Source organism: Coturnix japonica, chromosome 2 (genome assembly GCF_054131305.1).
Source record: "Coturnix japonica strain WE chromosome 2, WE-NBRP24, whole genome shotgun sequence".
Taxonomy (NCBI): Eukaryota; Metazoa; Chordata; class Aves; order Galliformes; family Phasianidae; genus Coturnix; species Coturnix japonica.
The window spans coordinates 90,424,134-90,430,964 of NC_140664.1; positions in this window are offsets into that span (position 1 = coordinate 90,424,134).

A 6,831-nucleotide genomic window follows, 5' to 3' on the forward strand; every position below is an offset into this window, starting at 1 on the left:
CAATTCAAATGGGAAAGATACAACTAGTGACATACATTTAATGATGAATTCTATTTAATGATGAATACTTATTTTTTCACTTATCCCTTAACTGGGGCAGGAAATCTGTCAACCTCTGGCCACATGTAGAGTACAACATTTGGTCATCATTCTGATAAGAAAGTTCTTCAAACTTGATAGATTATTTTATGGTTTGGAAATTGTTTCACTGTATTCTTTTTATTCTACCTCTGATAATGATAAGACTAGTGCTCTTGACATAGGAATCTCATTGCAAACAAACTTCAGATTCTCCCATCAAAAAATGCACTGAAAATATGGATCAGATTTACCAGAACATATGTTAATTATTCAATAAAGATCAAATTAAGAATCAAAAATAACAGGAAAATAAAGGGTAACTGAATGGAAGAAGAAAGCTTTACAAACAACAGACTTCAAAGATCCCATGCTTCTGAAAGCTTATGAGTGAAAATTTGTTGTCCTACTGGTTGTACAACAGACAAAATTGGCTAGAAAAGCTACACTCACAGTCATTTCACTTTTACCTTCAAACTTTCACAGATGAAAATGTTTGAGGATAGGATTTTCTTCTCTCTGTTCATACACATGGTGACCAATAAGAAGCTTTATCTGAAAACATCTCATTTCAATTAGTATTTACTGAGAGATAGGATTTACTGACAATCAGACAAAGGCAAACTGTGACTGGTTTCAGGCACTAGGCATGTGTCCTCATTGGAAACTCTTAAATGATAGTTTACATCATGTAGGTATAATATTCAAATATTCAACTGAGATTAAATAAAATGAATAAATGAATAAATGAATATTAAAGGGTTTTTTACTTGATAGAGGAGTTTTACTTTGTATAACATTTATCTTTTTTTTTTTTTTTTTTTTAAAAAAAAAAAAAAGATAAAAAATAGAAACTATCCACAGGAACAGCAAATCCAGGGATATTTTGCTTCTCTTTCCATCTTCCACACATTTTTTCCCAAGCCATAATTATTAATTAAGAAAATTCCCAATGCCACATAACATAAGAGAAAGTAGAATTCATGACAGAATTTTTCCCTGCAGTTTTGTAGCAATGCTTACGTTCTGACAAAAAATATTTTTAAGTTGATGAGGTTATTTTTTTTTTATGTAAACTCAAGAATCTTTATATAATTTGGAAAAAATTACATAGGGCAAACCTTACTGCATTAATTTATAACACAGTTCCAAGTTAGTTCATAATTAATTATAACGGACCATAACATCAAAAGAAAAGGAAACCTGTACCAAAGGCTGTGAAATGCTCAGTATAGCTCATTAAAAGAACTCCGAGAGCCACTAACAAGTGACTTTCTCAAAAGTGTAATTTAAAAGCAACGGTATCAATATTCCAAGTGAAAAGGATCCAATTAGACCAAATATGTTCATTTATTTAAACAAAACATAAAAATAACTCCAAAACAACGAAACAAAAAATTAAAAGCTATGTATGTGTTGCAACAGTTTACTATTTCAATAATTTCCCTCACTCTAGTACTTTATCATTGGTTGTCAATTAATTGTCAGTCTCATACTTCGTTATTAATTGAAATTAGTAACAAAAAACCATATCTTTCATAACTATTCAGCTTGATTTCTTTCCTCCATTTAAGAGATGATATGAATGACAGTATTTTACTCCAATGAGACAAATATGAACAGTTTCATTTTCCGTAAGTTACTTTTGAGAAATTTTGGCACAGAAAGACTCAGTTTGAATCTAAGAACTGAAACATGCTTACCTTTCCAAGCTCTGTTTCACTTTTTTTTTCTGTCATGATTTAAACTTCTACAGAAAAAATTACTTCATATTTTCCACAGATTTAATTGCTTGCTCTAAAGGTGGTCTCTCACAGTAATTTACACAAGTGTCATTGCCCTTGAGTTCTGGCAGTCTGCAACAGGGCCAATACAGAGAGAGAGCACCTCTGATAGTCGCTGTACATTCTCTGGATGCACTCATTCTCTATGCACTCTCTGGGTCCTAGACCTTATAAAAAATCAATTCTATATTTTTCTCTGCTTACTTCAAGGGTCCAGTATTTCCTTCAGAGTCACAGGAATCACTGCAAGAAACTTTTTGATATCAGTGCAAGGAAAATGGTAAATAAAACTCAAGTTTTTATAGAGGGTTCTTCCTTCTAGTGGAAGAATATAGTATGCATTTGTGGTATCATAATATCCATTTAATCGTGTGATTATTCCCACTTTGCATGCTGAATAACTGTCTCGGGCTAAAGAAAAGTATGTGGTCTGAAGTCCAACATCAAAAAGTGGCTGTGCAGAAGGCAGACAAGCAAAATGACATGAAGAAAGTTAGGATCCATTGTATTTCTCTCTTTTTCCTGTTTTATCTTTCCCAAATAATCCCAATATATTAATATGCTATGTTCTACATATCTTGATTTAAGACAATTTCCCACATATCTTTCCAAACTTAGTTTTGGAGAAAAGAATTGATTTCAGTGGGACAGAGATACCCCTCATGTTTTAAATAATTATTGAAGTATCAGGGAAAAAAAAAATAAAAAAAATAAAAAAAAATTATCCATCAGTCAGAACAGCAATAATTTTTAAAACTAGAAAAAAATAATACTTTGAAGTAATTTACTTGTGTGATATTATTTATTCCTTTCTTCTGTTGTAATTAAAAGCTATTGGAGGGCAACACCCTAATCTGATGCTTACCAATGAGTGTTAGAAATAAAAACCAAACCAAAACAAAACTGCTCATTGATTGCTCATTGATTAATTCTTCAAAGTGAAAAATAAAGATGTTTTCTGGTATTCTGATGCCAGTGCTGCTCTTTTTTTCTCACTATCAAAGACATAAGGCAGAATCAATTTAATGCAAAGGAGTATGTATTATTTAAAACTAAAAGCAACATTTGACCTAGAATTTTATTCAATACAAACTCGAGTTAAGGCAGCTCACAAATATGAGGAATCCTAAGTCTTCAAAAAAGTTGTTGAAGACATCAAATAATGTCAAAGGTATCGTACAATTAGATAGGTATTTTCAATTTACTGCAAATATGCTCTCATATCTTCCATAAAATTTATATGTATACTACAAAAGAGTTTTCATTTTTTATATAACACTTAAGCAGCAACAAAGTAAATGCTTTTTGTTCTGTTGTTTGGATTTTTTAACCTTGTTCATGTCCCTTTTCAGCTTAGAGCAGGCAAAGTACAATTTGCATTATTTTACATTCCCATTCTTACTGAAAAGAAGCTTTTCCAGTCATTCCATTTAAATAATTAATCTTTTCTACCTATATTTATGAATAATATTTCAAAATATTTGTGAGAACCGAGACTGTTCTAAATTAATCTATTTAGTTTTTGAGATTAAACATTTACTGAGTGATGGTAACTTCCACATTTTCATGAACATTTATGTAAATTCCTTTCTTGACATAAAATTTGGAGTGTAATCAAAATGCAAAATATATTTAATATATCAATACTGTTTTTTTCAGTACAAAACTATGAATCAAGTAGAATATATCTAAGCTTGACAAATTAATGGAAGAGTGATGAGGTGTTCTACAAGCAGGTGGTGGAAGCTAGCCAGCAGCTGGGGGATTTCAACTTCCCCGACACATGGAATACAGTGGGAAAACAGTGCAGAAGAATCAGTCTAGGAGGTTTCTGGAGTGTATGGAAGATAATTTACTGATGCATCTGGTGAAAGAGCCTACAAGAGGAGCTGCCCCACTAGACCTGATTTTCACAAACAGAGAAGGTCTGGCAGGAGATGTGAAGGTCGGGGGCTGTCTTGGACAGAGTGACCATGAAATGGTAGAGTCCTCGTTTCTTGGGGGAGCCAGGAAGGGGAAGCAGCAAAACTGCTACCTTGGACTTCCAGAGGGCGGACTTTGAATTGTTCAGAAGGCTAGTAGGGGGAGTCCCCTGGCATTCAGTCTTAGAGAGTAAAGGGGTCCAAGACAGATGGTCACTCTTCAAGTAGGAAGCCTTACAGGCACAGGAGCAGGTGGTCCCTCTGAGCTGCAAAATGAGCCGGTGGGGAAGAAGACCTGCGTGGATGAATAGGGAGCTATTCTTGAGCTTCTGGGAGAAAAAGGGGATCTACCTCCTGTGGAAGAATGGACGGGCAACTCAGAAAGAGTACAGAGAAGATGTTAAGATATGTAGAGAGAAAATCAGAAAGGCAAAAGCCCAGATTGAACTCATCCTGGCAGTTGGGGTAAGAAGGCACAAGAAACTCTTTTAACAGGGGATCATGCCCAGCCAGCACAGGTTCACAAAAGGCGGGTCCTGCTTGATCAACCTGATCTTCTTCTATGATCTAGTGACCTGTCTGATGAACAAAAAAAAAGGTTGTTGAAGTAGTCTACCTTGACCTTGACCAGACTTTGACACTACCTCCCATAGTATCCTCCTGCAGAAGCTGACAGCCCATGGCTTGCACAGGTACACCCTTGGCTGGGTAATGAACTGGCTGGAGGACTGGGCCCAGAGAGTGGTGGTGAATGGAGCTAAATTCAGTTGGCGACTGGTCACAAGTGGTGTTCCCCAGGGGTAAATGCTAGGGCTTGTCCTCTCCAATATCTTGGATATGCTGCGTCCTGCACTTTGGCCACAACAACCCCAGGTAGCACTACAGGCCTGGGGCAGAGTGTCTGAAAGAATGTGTTGAGGAAATGGACAGGGGGTATTGATTAATGCTCAGCTGAACATGAGCCAGCAGTGTGACCAGGTGGCCAAGAAGGCCAATGGCATCCTGGCTTGCATCAGAAACAGCATTGTCAGCAGGAACCGGGAAGTGATTGTCCCCCTGTACTCAGCTCTGGGGAGGCTGCACCTCAAGTACTGTGTCCAGTTTTGGGTGCCTCACTTCAAGAAGGGCAACAAAGCTGGTGAGGGGTCTGGAGAATAGGCCTTATGAGGAGCAGCTGAAGGAGCTGAGATTGTTCAGTCTGGAGAAGAGAAGGCTCAGGGGAGACTTTATTGCTCTCTATAACTACCTGAAGGGAGCTTGTAGTGAGCTGGGGTTCAGCCTCTTATCTCATGTAACTGGTGATAGTATCAGAGGGAATGGCTTTAAGCTGCACAAGGGGAGATTAAGGCTGGATGTTAGGAAATACTACTTCTCTGAAAGAGTGCTCAGGCAGAGGTGGTGAAGTCACCCTGGAGGTGTTCAAGGAATGTCTGGACTTTGTGTTGAGGAACGTGGTTTAATGAGAACTATTGGTGATGGTGGATAGTTGGATTGGATGATCTTGTAGGTCTTTTTCCAAACTTGGTGATTCTGTGATTCAGTGATTTTGTATGGAGTGTCAACTGTATCAGGAATAAAGTTCCTGTTATAGGCTCAGTAATTAGCAATGATTTAAACTATTCAGGATAATAGAGGTGTGTGGAACCAATTTGATAGCCATAGTTTGCCATCTTCTTTTTAGGGTGTCAGTGGAGCTTCAGTCATTTCTAGTGTTCCAAGAACAGTTAGACAAATAGAAACAGCAGCATTTTTAAAGAAAGCACCACATGGATATAGTTACAAGACTTGCACAATAATAAGCCTGTTTATGAGACAGTGCAAATCAGCAACATTCTGCTAAGGTCAAAGGTGGTATAGCCACTTATCTTAAAGGAAGGACAGAAATTGAAGCTATTAAGGAATGTTTTCACTACTGAGCCAATGAAAAAAGAAAATAAGCAAAACTAAAGATTTTTAGTGCAGTAATTGTTTCTTTTTCTAGTTGTACAATATCTAACATTTTTTTTTCTGTGAACTATTGTTGTATGAACAAGAAAAAAACCTTCTGCCTACATTAAGAACCTTCTGCCTACATTAAGAGGTTGGCATCATAATGAAAACAGTAATGGCCTCCCCAGGTCTGATGAGTCAGTAGACAGTGCAATTGAATAGGCAGTATCCCCAAAGATTTTGGCTTATTTAAAATAAAACTAGTACCCAGACCACTCTCACCCTAGCCTTAGAGAATTTTCTTTTCAAACGTGAATCAATTTACACGAAAGATTGAAAAGCAGAAAGGCAAATACAACCACACTATTAAAAAAAAATGATACTTTAATTTTGTTAAGATTCTTCTTTGTTCTTTAGGGGATCAGATACATTAAAGCTGAATAATTGGGGCTGGTAATACACTTTACATGTAGAAATTGAAAGCACTGTTTCCTAGTATATGAAGGAATTTCAATTATCTGAAAGTTTCACCCAGGGCTCTGAAATGGTCACTTAATATTCAGTAAAGAGTAAAGCAAAGATCCCACGTAAAGTAGAAAAACCTCTAGGTTAGACTTCCATATTAAAACTGGAACATAACATGATCCTTATTCTACTTTTTTTCTAATCAAAAGATCAAGAACAAACTCTCCACTATAATGCTCAAAACCAAGCTGCATAAAATGTAATAGAAGATATTTTATGGGCTCTGTAAGCAATACAGGCTCCTCTATTTCTCTTCCCCATTCCTTAGGGAACCTCTCTTCTGCTCAACAGTTAGCCAGCTCCAGGGCCATCAGCCTCTGCCCCAGTGAAGCCACAGCAGGACCAATTTTCAGCTCCGCATTGCTCAGTCCTGCTTGTAAACAGCCCCTGCTCAGCTGGGCTGTAAGTCCATGTCGAGCAAGAGTTGGTGCACATATAAGCTTTTACAGCAAAATATTTCAGTGATTTTGGTTTTAGATCAGCAAGTCATAGCTAAAGATTTCAGAGTTATAGTCTGGTCTTTGCTATCATTTATTCCCGAAGGGGCTATTTCTTTTGTCTGATTTTGCTCTCATCACACAGACTCAAATCAC